This window comes from Eptesicus fuscus, chromosome 8, assembly GCF_027574615.1.
Source record: "Eptesicus fuscus isolate TK198812 chromosome 8, DD_ASM_mEF_20220401, whole genome shotgun sequence".
NCBI classification, from domain to species: domain Eukaryota; kingdom Metazoa; phylum Chordata; class Mammalia; order Chiroptera; family Vespertilionidae; genus Eptesicus; species Eptesicus fuscus.
This window is the reverse complement of record NC_072480.1, coordinates 70,953,538-70,968,282: the sequence shown is the minus strand read 5'-3', so window position 1 is coordinate 70,968,282 and position 14,745 is coordinate 70,953,538.

Below are 14,745 nucleotides of genomic sequence, written 5' to 3'. Positions count from 1 at the left end.
CCAAGAACACCAATGTGGATTTCTTTTTCCTCCTTTATTGTTGACAAAGGAGATAGTAGAGATGCTCAAACACCTGCAGTATACAGAATATACACAATTTTACTCCAGGATTTCCCCAACATATGATTTTAAATTATTCCAGGTATAAAGTATATGCAATTCTGCATTATCACAAAATAAGAACGTTTTTTAAAAAAAAATAGGTTAGCCATTTTCATTCAAGTGCAAAAACTGTATCACTCTAACATGCTCTAGATAGTTGAAGAAAAGAGGAGAAATCTGATTGCTCTGTTTGTACTTTTTTCTTTTTGTGGGAACATTTCACCTGCTGAGTGTCTATGAATTTGCTTTATATATATAAAAAAAGGCTTTTATGAGTTTACAGTAGAATCAGTGGAAGGAAGAGTTAATAAGGGCTGTTTTTAAAAAACCAAACAAACAAAACAAATAATTAAAAAAAAAACTTTACATTCCTTCCTATTCTCTAACTACACTTGGGAAGTGCACTTCAGATATGTTTGCTGTGTAGCTGAGAGATGAAGGAAAACTATAGAAAAGGTCCTCTTAGCGAACAAAATTTAGTTATTGACTTTATAGCTATGAAACGCCCCCAGGCATTTGTTTTTGTTCAAACAAACTTTAATCTCTGCATCATACTTAACCCTGCGACATGCGTATAGTATGCATATTTTGTTTTGAATAAAAAAAAATGTTTTGTTCCAGTCTGTTAAGAATATTCAAAAATAATAAAGGTATTGCTTAATAAAATTGCTAGAATTGTTTAGCAGAACATGCACAAATATTTTACTAGATTCTTTGTTTTAATAGTGTTTTGTTGAGACTGCAAATCCTAAAATGGTCTGCGCAAATACAAAAAAACAAAACAAAACAAAACAAAAACACCACCGAAATACAAAATTCTCAATTTTTTGTTCCTTTTTAAAAAATTGTCTTTTTCATACAAATGCAAACACATTCCCGTGTGCAGACACATTCACATGTGCACACACACGTAGATAGTAGTTTTGATTTACAGAAATGTGCTATTTCTAGGGACATGTGGGTGGGAAGTGGCTGGGGATGGGCTTTGAATTGTTGCAAATTTTAAACACTTATAGAAACAAGCATTTTTAAAAGCCTAACTGGTGGTGGAATGTAGATTTAGTAGAGCTAGGGAATGAGAAAAGTAAGGGGGGCAATGAATGGAGGGTGAGGGGGTGGCTGATGCTCCTGAGGAAGAACTTAGTTGGTGAGCTCTTATTCAACTGACATCTTCAGGACTTTGAGTCATATGGCCCAGGAAAGCTTGTTATGACCTTTATCTACCTCTGTTGTGCAAAAGCACTCCACAGTTTATTTCTCAATGCCCCTTATGCTTCTGTTCATGCCAGAGACATTTTTTTTTTCCAGAAAAATGACCCATCGGCATAGATACAAATCCCACCCACAAGACACTGGGCAAAACAATGAAAAACCGTATTCCTTAACAAGTAGGGTTTTGCTTTCCCATAATATCTTTTGCAACTGATTCAAGTTCTTTTCCAAAAGAAGAGGACTGAAAGGTTCCACTTAGCTTTAGTTTGGGGAGAATGACAGCCAAAAGAGGGATAACAAAAACCACCACTGTTTTATCCAAGAGATAAGTCATCCGAAAGACAATGCCAAGAACTGGGAGAAATAATGCAGTATTAATTATAAGTAAACTATAACTTAGGTGAAGAATGGATGTAAGGAGAGTAGGGGCGTGCCTTCTTTCTCTCAGACAAGTCAGTTAAGGTTGGAATAGTCTGTAGGATTTTTTCCTTGACATGCACATTTATCTTCTTATGTGAGAATGATACCAGTGCCTAGTACTTATTAGCAAATGTGTGTGACCACTCCGCTGTATTTCCACTGACACACTGAACTGAAGCAGCTTTTCCTGGGCTCAGGTAAAGGATCCAAATAGGCAATAACTCCTTTACAAAGTCAAGAACAGCCACTGAAAATGCTAATCTCACTGCACCTATTGATCCTTGCAGTCATTTTTCTACTTGACACATGCTTGATGTTGTGCATACATTAATCCTGACAGAAAAAAATAAGACCCTGCACCTTTGTAACCACCATCTTGATCTATTTTTCTTTTAGTGGATAATCATTGAATACTGGATAATGAATTATGATATTAAAACAATTATTTTTGAAAGCAAGTTGAAAACTAAGAAAATATTTTTTCCACAAGTGTATAAAAGAGATTTTCCCAAGTTTATGATTGCCTTTTTCTCTACACTAGAAAAATTCCAGAGTGTGGAATATATTGATACTGAAAAGTTAAATGTCAAATAACATAAGTGGAATTACAGTAGACCATTGGTATCTGTGGGTTTCACATTGCAGATTCATATGTCACATGAATATATGTATATAGATATAGATGTAGATACATTGCTTATAAGTAAAGCTTTAAGCACAAAATTATTCAGTCCATAACAATACACATATAACATTATGATGAATGATGTCTAGTTTTTGCTAAAGTTTGAGCAGCATGCTCAGTCAAAAACTTTATCTTTAGTGTGGAAAACAGACTCTCAAACTGTCTCCATTAAGGAAGGATTAATAATTTTGAAATAGCCAGAATCTTGTCTATCTTTCAACAATTTATGATGCATAGTAAATATTGAATATGGCATGAAGACAGTAGGCGATGGTGAATGACAAAGCTTTAAGTAAGAGGAAGGAAAGAAACTGAGTGGCACTTAAAGCCCTGTTGTCTCCATGACATTTTCAGGAATGACCTAACTGCTTCAAATTCCAGAAATACTCTAAATAATGATAATATCCTCTGCCTTATAATAAAGCTTAAGGCATGAAGCAAAATATGAACAATGTTTTTTGGTTTGAAGATTCAGATTAAAGTTAAAAATAATCGCTCTCCTCGCTGTTTTATCCAGGGCCACACAGGTAGGCAACACAAAGGTGGAACTCAAACCACATTTATTTGCAAATTTCAAAATCTGGCTCTGGATCACAGTGAGATCTTTAGGTTCCAAACATACTTTGGGAGTAGAATTTACTTTCTCCAAAGTCTCAGATACTTATGTAATAGCTAAGTTTTGATTCAAAATTATAAATTACAAAAGAAGCTATCCAATATCTTTGGACAGACACCTTTGTACACATTTCATTCTGTGGCACTATTCAATATTTTGGAAGTAAAGGTGAAGGGGGTCAATGGGAACACCTTGATGGAGCACCTAGCAAAGAAGTGGTCGGTTTAAGGGGTTTTAATTTCTTCTTCTTCTTTTTTAAACATAGATAAGAAGCATGGGATCTTATGGGTAAAGCCATGGTTTGGGTACCGTCTTTGGCACCCCTGATCATGTGACCCAGGGAGGTCAATTATATATTGGAACAGGACACCTCATGAAGTGAAAATATCTCATGGGATGATTTGGGGCTTAAATGAAATAAAAAAAAAATAAATGTTTCTGGATATAATGGGTTCTCAGCAATAGTTTATTATAATGATACTTATTCATGAAGTGAGTCTCTCTGCTTGTTTATAGAGACTGCTCCTGGAAGTCTTTCAGAGTTGCTGAATTACTTCTTTTAGAAACACTTCCCGTCTTTAATTTAGCAAACTGGTCGTCAATGAGTTTTTGGACACAATTCGAAAGAGTTTGCATATGTTATAGAATATAATGTGCTCTATAAACAGGGTTTGTTTCTTTATATCTACCCCCCTCCCAACAAACCTGTTGACTAAAAGCAAAAGTTAAAGAAGTTCATAACAATTGAGAGGTCTTATCATGCACAAGTGTAACTTGATCTGAAGTAGCAGTGGAAATAAGGATGCAACCTCAAAGGGTTTTTTAAGTACCTATGAATATTTTTTAAAGTGTAAATCTTTGATGCTTGGATTCCTTAAGCAAAAAGAAAAAGGAAAAAGAAACAACCCTACATTATATTGAATCTTTTTCAGCACGAATATATGTCTAAAATGAACTGACATCTCTTCTGTAAATAAGTACAACCATTTTCATGGAATAAAATCACACTGAAAAAAATTTAGGAGAAAACTGAGAAGTTTTGATAAAGTCAAAGTAAATGGATTAAGCTGGGATCTTGATTAACATTTCTCATTTTACTCATTCTTATCTCTCTTCCCATTCCATCTACCTCTCACCCAATGGGTGAGATGCTAGTAGCTAGAGAAATGTCTTATTTCTTAAATTCCAAATGGAAAGAGAGATAAGAATGAGTGAAATGAGAAGGTTAACCAAGATCTCTGCTTAATCCATTCATATCCTATATAATAAAACCTTAATATACAAATTGACTGAACAGCAGAACAACCAGTCGCTATGATGCGCATAGACCATCAGGGGGCAGACGCTCAACACAGAAGCTGCCCCCTGGTGGTCAGTGTTCTCCCACAGGGGGGAGTGTGGCTTAGCCAGAAGCCAGGCTTAAGACTGGGGAGATATAGGAGCAAGGGGTCCCAGACTGTGAGAGGGTGCAGGCCAAGCTGAGAGACCCCTCCCCCAGTGCACTGGGCCTCTAGTTGGACTATATTTAGTTCACTCCATATTTCTGACTATATCTAACACCTTCAAATGCTTTCACTTTTACAACTTTAGGTGAAAGCCAGGTGATGGACATTGATCTATGAATATAGGCTATTGATCTGTGCATATAGAAACAGTGAGCATTCCTCCTAAAACTTCCAGCTCACTGCAACACTGGCTGCTTCAAGATTCCAGTTGTCTGAGTGCTATCTAACTAGAGGGTCATTTGTTTTGTAAAGAAAATTTCAACTTATGTTCATTTCTCATTGACCACTTCACTGCACTATAGATAACATACAGGAAGAAAAGAGGAAGGCAAAAGTTAAAGTTCTATGTACACATTAGAAAAAGTTTTAATTAAAGATTATTATTCCCCTTTTACTTTCTCTCTTTCTTTTTCTTTCTTTTCCTCCATATGACTTTTATTTCCATACCATGGTAAGCATCTTCATGTTTGCTCCGAAACTTAATGAGCCATATTTCCCATTTGTCTTAGTTTTCTTGATAATGTGATATATTAAAAATAGAAATAAGACTATAAACATATAATTTTTAAATTCCTTTTATGAATTCACTCCAATATAAATTTTAAGTGAATAGAAACATGAAATACTAATATCGCACAATTCTGAGAAACCAAGAATGATGTGAGAAAAAGCAAATTTCATCACATCATTATACATATAGTATGCTAGTAGCTAGAGAAATGCTTTATTTCTTAAATTCTAAAATCATTAAAATATGAAATACTTAAAAATTAAAAAGCTATAGAAGCCCCTGCTAAGGTTCAGTAATGTCTTATTTCTTTGGATGGCTAGGTTACTCATTTTAGATTAATTTGCTTTTTTTCTCACTATCATTATGTTTCTGACTCAATTGTTTCTTCTCAAAATAGAATTAGACAACCTTCCTTATGCAAACATGTATGTTAGGTTTGATCATTTTGCTGATTGGGCTTCCAAAATATTACCTATCTAATTGTAATTGTTTCAGTGTTTTGTTTAACTTCTTTCTCTTTTGTGTCTTAATTTATTATTCTCAGTTACATTTACATGTGGTTATGAAAAAATGGAACAGCACAGTTGAGGTAGTAGTTTCTGCCAACTTTATTAATCTGTCAAAAAGACCAGTGTACCACTGCTAAGGAGTGAGGGCAACTTTAATCACTTGGATTAGTCCTGTTGCTGTCTTGGCTCACAAACTCAACATCTACCTTCATGATGTTTCGAGGTACAACAGGTGATGAGTTGGTGATATAATCATGGCTATTGCTAAGGAAGTCGACAAGGATTTCACTATTTAGAAACACCAAAGGACAGCAGCTACCCTCTTATTATAGCAGAGATATAAGAGGGTAAGGCCATTGTTCAAGCAGGTGCCTAACATCATCCCATTGGCTAACCCAAATGACAAGGCCAACTCCAAAGTTAGAAAGTGAGAAGTTTCACTCTACTTCTTGTGGAAGAAAGGGCAAATGGTATGGATACAGAGGAAAGTAAAGAATGAGAACAAAATTATTCACCTACCATGGGCATACACATTATATTTAAAATCATGAACCTGGATGAGATCCAAAATGATGATGAACTTAGATAAGATCCAAAATGATGAATCAATTTACTCCCTCACAAGCTGTATATGAAAAAAAAAAAAAAACAAACACCAGAAATCATATATCTATTTTTCCTTCTCCTTTATCTAAAGGGCATGCAAAAGTTATCAGCAAATGAAATCTAATAGAAACAAAGTTAGTTTCTAAGCCTTTAATAGTGATTCAGTTTTGATGAAAATCTTGGAGAAACATTTGTTACCGCTGTACACAAACATCGTGTTGAGCCAAAGCATTTTGATTTAAGGCAATTTCCTTTTTCTGAAATATGATACAGTGAAATACGTTTTTGAATATGCAAAATGCACAGCATTATGATAAAGAAATAAAACATGTAAAATGTTTTCAGGTATTTTTACAAAAATTAGAATGTAAAGTTGGGCAGTTTTCTTTTTATTGCAGCTTGCCTTTCCCCATAAGGTAGCATACCTTTTTATTTAATTCCTATGGTTTTTCAGAAGCTGTCTTTTTATAGCTTTCTAAATCTCAACTTCAGGATCATTTGAAATGAGCTACACTAGGGTCGGTGTTGTTGTTTAACCATGTAGACTTTTCCATGAAATGAAAAGAGAATTCAATGATGATATCAGAAAAATAGTATTAACAGTGGTAAAATATATTAAATGTTGCATTATTAGAATAAGTTTAGTTGGGCAGCCACGACCCTTTAATTTTCTAGAAAAAAGCAACAAGTTTGATGCAGTAATCTATTACAATGACTCACAAAGAAATACTCTTTTCTAAATGACATAGGAAAACAGATTGTGAATACTCTCATAAGAATAAATTTAAAGAGTCAAATTATGACTGGCTTTTCTAGAGTTAGAAGTTTGTATTTACACATATTACTTTCAAAATGTTATATTTAAAATGTCATTCGTTTCCACTGAAATGAAAATTTAACCTCCACAGAAATACAATTTTATTGAACATATATTTTTTTTAAATTCTTGAGAAATTTTTATTTTTTTATTTTTATGGAGTAATTGCATCCTTATAAGTCTCTAACTCTCCCAAAACACCCCACAAAACTACTGATTTTGTATTTGTCTGAATACTTTGAAAACTATACAATCATAGCACTATTGCTTTAAATGTGCAGACATATTTTGAAAGACATAAGGCTAAAGAAAATGCATTCTTTAACCTATCTTGAATTTTATATACCTGTGCAATTACAAATAGCTAAATCCTGCAAATTATATATTTACCTTGTCAAATCAACATGGGATTTCATTCATAGAACAGATAAACATCAATTTCTTCCTTCTTTTCCCTGTGAAGTTGGCCAATCAATTAATCTTCTAGTTATCCCTAAGCCTCTCTTTAAGGTGAGTATAAAGTGAAAATTTATTTTTCTGTGACATTAGAGGAAAAAAGATGAAGCTTGGGTACAATATGATTTGTATCCCTGTCACAACGTCCCTGGTACACTCAGCGTTCATCATGTGGGAAGGCAACACGCCACCGGCAACACTCCATCTCTTAGGCAGCCTGCACCCTGCAACACTCTATCCGCCACACTCCATCTCCTAGGCAGCGTGCACCCTGATTGCTGAAGCTCTTACCTGGAGAGGAGGGAGCATCATGCTGAAGCTGCAATCAAGCTCAACTCAGAACAAAAGGTGGGGGAGCAGAATGGCGTTTCTCTTTTCCATCACACGATGAATACCAATAAAATTTCTGTGTAATAAAAATGTGTCTTATGGTAGTCAAAGGTATCATTATATAGATTTATTTTTCTGTTTTATTTTATTGAAGTTTCCAGAAAAAAAACCTGAAGCTTAAAATCAAATGCTAATTTACATTTGAGAAGAGTATGTATATCTCACATTTCCATTATTAGTTTATATGAAACTAGAGGCCCGGTGCACAAAATTCATGCATGGATTTCGGGGGGTGTGTCCCTCAGCCCAGCCTGCACCCTCTCCAATCTGGGACATCCTTCTCACAATCCAGGACTGCTGGCTCCCAACCACCGCTCACCTGCCTGCCTGCCTAATTGCCCCTAACCGCTTCTGCCTGCCAGCCTGATCACCCCCTACACATTCCCCTGCCAGCCTGATTGACACCTAACTGCTCCCCTGCTGGCCTGGTCACCCCTAACTGCCCTCCCCTGCTGGCCTGGTCCCCCCCAACTGCCCTCCCCTGCAGGCCTGGTCCCCCAAACTGCCCTCCCCTGCCAGCCCAGTCACCCCTAACTGCCCTCCCCTGCTGGCCTAGTTGCCCCTAACTGTTCTCCCTTACTGGCCTGGTTCCCCTAACTGCCCTCCCCTGCTGACTTGGTCACCCCCAACTTCCCTCCTCTGCCAGCCTGGTCACCCCTAACTGTCCTCCCCTGCAGGCCTGATCACCCCCAACTACCCTCCCTTGCAGGCCTGGTCCCTCCCAACTGCCCTCCCCAACTGACCTGAATCCTCACAAGTGCCCTCCTATGCCAGCCATCTTGTGGTGGCCATCTTGTGTCCACATGGGGGTGGCCATCTTTGACCACATGGGGGCGGCCATCCTGTGTGTTGGAGTGATGGTCAATTTGCATATTACTCTTTTATTAGATAAGATGGATAGATAAACTGCTCAAATTCATGAGTTTTATTCATTTACTAGAGGCCCAGTGCACGAAATTCATGCATGGATAGGGTTCCTAGCGTTGCTGGCTGCTGTCCAGGACTTCCCTTCCTGTGGTAGGCTGGCAGCCCTGCCCCCTGGTCAAACTCCCCATCGAACTCCTGGTCTAGGGGACAATTTGCATGTTAGGCTTTTATTATAGGAATTGGAAAAAAATTTACTGAGAAACCTCCCCTTGAACTAAGCTAGACTTCAGAGGAATATCCAAAAGAAGTATTTCTGGTCTTTCAGAAGTTTCTAGATCACTGTGGACATACAATTATAATGCAGAGAGATAAGTCAAGAGCATGGGAAACTTAGAGTACTCTGGAAGCACTTAACTCTGATTGGCAGGAGTTAAAGTTTTACAGCTAAAATGACATCTTAATAATCACACATGACTTATGCAAGCAAAGACAGACAGGAATTGTGGCCATGTGCAAAGACAGATGTCAAAGGAATCTTTGTGCAGCCACAGAATCACAGAGAGCCTCAGGGATGCAGAGAGAGCAGGCTGGTCCCCTAACCCAGCCTAGAAGTTTGGATTTGACCCTCAAAGTTAAATAAAGACATTAGACTTTTTAAAAAAATAATACTGCATAATGAACTTTATGCACTTAAAATTTTTCCCTTGGCAGCAGTATAGAGCACACACTGAAGGAAGGAAGGCACTAAAGGACTGCAATATTGGTGAGAAATAATGAGAATCTGAACAAATGCAGCAGCAAATGAGACAGAGAAAAGGGGTGAATTTGAGAAATACTATGATGTAAAATTAATGGGGCTTGAAATCTTTCTGAATATGAGTGATAAAGACAATGAAAGGAAAAAAAATACATAAAGGGGAACCTTAGTTTTCCAGTGCGGCCATTCATCAAATCAAGAATCCAGAAAGACCAGAGTTGGGACCATGGACAACCTGTGCACCTTTGGAAATATGAGCAGCATCCTGGGGAACTGCCTCAAGGCAGCATGATACATTCTTTTAGTTAGGACAACACTTGCTGCTCTGAAGAGAAGACAACATAATGCCCAACAGCTTAGCACAGCAGATGTTTACTTGTTGCTCCCTTAATATCCTGTGGGTACCTCTCCTGAGGTTAATGCAAAGGCCCAGGCTTTTTAATCTTGTCCTTCTGCCACACCCTAGGTGTCTGTATCAGTGCAGATGAAGGGGAGAGTGTGGGAAAGGTACATCAACTTTCTAACTATGACAATGATTAAAGCTGTGGAAAATAAGACCTCTGGTGAGAAATGAGTGATGCCAGTCCATGTTGGTTAGAACAAAGAGGGCTAAAGAAAGACATCACTTTTCTTTAAGCATCTGTCAGGGTCAGACACTTCTAATAATTCATTTCTGGTTCTTTCGACAAACCTGCATAAAAGCCATTTTTAATCCTAAATTTTTGGAGGAGCTGCAAGACTCAGAGAAAGTGTGACCAACTCGGATTGGCAGGTGTTCAAGTTTCACAGATAAAGTGACATCTTAATAATCAAATAGGAGTTTAGCAAGCAAAGGGCAGACAGAAATTGTGGCCAAAGGGATCTTGGTGCAGGGCACAGAGAACTGGAGAGTCTCGGGGCTGCAGCGAGAAGAGGCAAGTTCACACAAGTAGCGAACTCCTTTGCTTAGACACAAGGGAGATTTTTCTAAGGCCCTTTCTTGCCCCCTTACAGAATATTTAATATAATCCTGCTTGCCTGAATCTGGATAGAGGCGAGAATAAACAAAATTATTTAAAATTCAATTATAGCCTTACATAATAAAAAGAAATTGCATTTTTAATTGGCAAAAATATAAGAGAAATGCAATAAAATTAGGTGGTGAAAGGAGTTCCCATTTTTCCCTTCTTGCTTTTTTGGTCCTCAAGGTTAGTGATTTTACAAAGTGTTCTATCCACAGATTTATAGTTACCAAACCTCTTAGAATAAAAGTTTGGGTTCAACCCAGCCAGTGTGGCTCATTGGTTGGGCATCAACCTATGAACCAGGAGATCATGGTCCAGTTCTCAGTCAGGGCACATGCCCATGTAGCAGGCTCGATCCCCAATAGGGGTCATGTAGGAGGCAGCTGATCAATGATTCTCTCTCATCATTGATGTTTCTATCTCTTTCTCCCTCTCACTACCTCTCTTAAATCAATAAAAATACATTTTTTAAAAAGTTTGGGTTCAATATTGAATAAGTATGAGCATACCATATGGCTATGGCATTCCTGAGAAAAATCAGTTGACATGAATTGAAATAAACCACCATGGTATTCAGGGTGATAGTCAAGATGAAAAAGAGATATTATATTCTATTTTGAGAAGTTTATACTTAGTGAAAGTTATTGTCATATGGCTTAAAGAGAATTGACTTTCTAATCCTTTATAGTCCTTTGTTGCTCTCGAGTAATGACATTTTCTTGGTGTCCAATAATTTTTGTGGTTGGGACTCATTCTCTCAAAATTTATAGAAAAATTACTGTTTTCCAGGAAAATATATGAAAAGAGAGAACATAAGTAATATTATATAAGACATGTAAATTTAAGTAATGTCTCATTATAAACCCAACATTACATATAGCTCAGGATCAATAATCATAAAGGAGGTTAGAAATTTCTCCATAGAATCTATACTTTCTGGGATGCTCAGAAAAATTTCTATAATTTCATAAAAATCTACTTGCAAAAAATCTAGACTTCCTGTGACCCTTTACTTAGTATTTTCATAGATTTTCAGAACTAAATATAGAAAGATATATAATTTTTAAGCATGTATTGAGTTTTTTAATATATTTATTAAATTGATTGGGGTGACATTGGTCAACATGAACTTATAGGTTTCAGGTGTGGGTTTCTATTTTATAAGATCTGTATATTGTACCATGCATCCACCACCCAAAGTAAAACCTTCTCCTGTCACCTTATATTAGAGCCCACTTCCTCCCCCACCCTCTTCCCTCTGATAATCACCAAACTGTTGTTTGTGTTCATGAGTTTCAGTTTTATATCCCACCTATGAGTGAAATCATATAGTTTTTACCTTTTTCTGACTGACTTACTTCACTTAGCAAGATGTTTTCAAGGTCCATCCAAGTTGTTGCAAATGGCACTGTATTTCTAAATAATCTACACTAATAAAAGAGAAAGGTGCAAATTGACTGTACCTTCATGATGCCCATCAGCCAATCAGAAGTGAGCATGCAAATTAATCCAACAAAGATGGCCGGTTAATTTGCATACACAGGCACCAAGTGGCTGGGGGTGGGGCAGGACGCTTGCATTGTTGCCATGGCACTGCCCCAGCTGCTTAGGGCCTCTGGGCAGTGTGGAAGGCAGGGCTGGAGCGGATAGAGGTGGCTCCAGGGCTGAAGCATAAAGGTGGTGCCAAGAGCCAGGGAAAGGAAGGCCCATTCTTGCACAAATCTTCGTGCATCGGGCTTCTAGTATACAATAAGCAGGTTACTGGTAGTGGGTTTAACCAATTGATAAGGGAAGAAGTATTCATTGTACTCAACTTCAGTTAGAAGAAAGAAATAATAATATAAAAGCAGGTATTGCTACGAACTGAATGTTTGTGTCCCCCCCAAAATTCATATGTTGAAACATTAATTCCCCATGTGATGGTTTTTGGAGATGGAGATTTTGAAAGGTAATTAGGCCATGAAAGCCAAACATCCATGATGGAATTAGTACCTTATAAGAAGAGTCATGAGGGAGACAATCTTTCTCCCTGCCATGAAGTAGCCATCTGAAAACTAGAAACAGGGCCCTGAATAGACATTGAATCTGCTGACACCTGGATCTTGGACCTCCCAGTCTCCAGAACTGTGAGAAATAAGTGTTTTTTGTTTAAGCTACTCATTCCATAATAGTCTGTTATATCAGCCCAAACTGACACAGACAGAAATCAACAAAATTGTAAAATAAAAATAGAGAAAAGTAGCAAAGCCAAAAGCTTGCTTTTTGAAATGATCAACATTGACAATGCCCTAGAGTTAGACTCATCCAGAGAAAGAGAGAATACACATCAGCAATGTAAGAAATAGCAGGTTATTACTACAGATGCTATAGACATTACAAGGATACTATGATAATATTACAAATAACTTTTTGCCAATAATTTCAAGTTAGATAAAATTTTAAAAGTCTCTCAAAGATCTCACAAACTACTAAAGTTTATTCAAGAAGAAATAGGTCACTCAAATAGCTCTGTGTGTATCAATGAAAACTGAATTCATAGTCCAAACCTTCAAAAAAAGGAAACTCCAATACAAGATGGCTTCATTAGTAAATCTATCAAATGTTTAAGGAAAAGAAACAATCCAATAAAAACACTCTCAGAAAATGTAATAGGAGGGAATATTTCCCAACTCACTTTGTAACACCAGCATTACCTTTCTATAAAAAACCATTTCATTTTATCAGAAAAACTAAAACTACAAAAAGTATGTCTTTCATGTACCTAGCTGAAAAATCTATGGGTTCTGTCAGTAAAAATAGTTGAATGCTTTGTAGTAATTCAGCATACCATTTCCAGCTCCTTCCCTATGTAAAGTCTAACAAGTAGATGTCAACATATCCAAGGGAATTTAATCTCTTTTATTTTTTTAATTGATTACCCCCCCAAAAAAATTTGAAGTTCTCTTGAGATAGTCAATACAAATCTACACTTTATAAATTTAGTTACATTCTCATGAGATTTTTATGTGTGCTGAAATAGCAGAAAATGAAATAAAAATTATAAGGGTTTTTACCATATTAATGAATACATATTTACCCAAATTCTCCAAAGACATAAAAAGTAAAGGGCAATTATACCAACAATTATTTTCAACCTATGTAAATAATGGCTGGATAGAGCAATATTTATTAACTAGAGGCCCGGTGCACAAAATTTGTGCACTGGGAGGGGGTGTGTGTGTGTCCCTCAGCCCAGCCTGTACTCTCTCCAATCTGGAACCCCTCGAGGAATATCCGACTGCCCATTTAGGTCCAATCCCAGTGGGATCTGGCCTAAACGGACAGTCAGACATCTCTCTCACAATCCAGGACTGCTGGCTTCCAACCACTCGCCTGCTTGCCTGCCTGCCTGATCACCCCCTAACCATTCCCATGCCAGCCTGATCGATGCCTAACTGCTCCCCTGCTGGCCCAATTGCCCCCAACTGCCCTCCCCTGCCAACACAATTGCCCCTGACTGCCCTCCCCTGCTGGCACGATTACCCCTAACTGCCCTCCCCTGCAGGCCTGGTTGCCCCTAACTGTCCTCACCTGCCAGTCTGCTCACCCCTAACTTCCCTCCCCTGCTGGCCTGGTTTCCCCAAACTGCCCTCCCCTGAAGGCCTGGGTCCCCCACAACTGCCCTCCCCTGATGGCCTGATTGCCCACTACTGCTCTCCCCTGCTGGCCATCTTGTGGTGGCCATCTTGTGTCCACATGGAGGTGGCCATCTTTGACCACATGGGGGCAGCCATATTGTGTGTTGGAGTGATGGTCAATTTGCATATTACCTCTTTATTATATAGGATATGTCCTTATATGAACCTCTAAAAAAAGCCAAATAAACAAAAAGAATAACTGTTAATTTATGTGGCTATAGATGTGGATATACATGCATGATTTATGTCTAATGAGTAAAGTAGCCAGATTATATTAAATATGTGTAAAGAGGATTTAAATATTTATGTATACTACTTTTTTATTTTCTATGCAATTTCACAAGGTATAAGTAGACTTTCTAACTATAAACACTGATTTACATTGTTTCTTTGGCAAATAGTGGTACTAATTATGGTACACTATATATATTATTGTTACATCTTATCTAATAAAAGAGTAATATGCAAATTGACCATCACTCCAACACACAAGGTGGCTTCCCCCATGTGGTCAAAGATGGCTGCCCCCAGGTGGACACAAGATGGACACCACAAGATGGCCAGCAGGGGAGAGCAGTTGGGACGGATCAGGCCAGCAGGGAAGGGCAGTG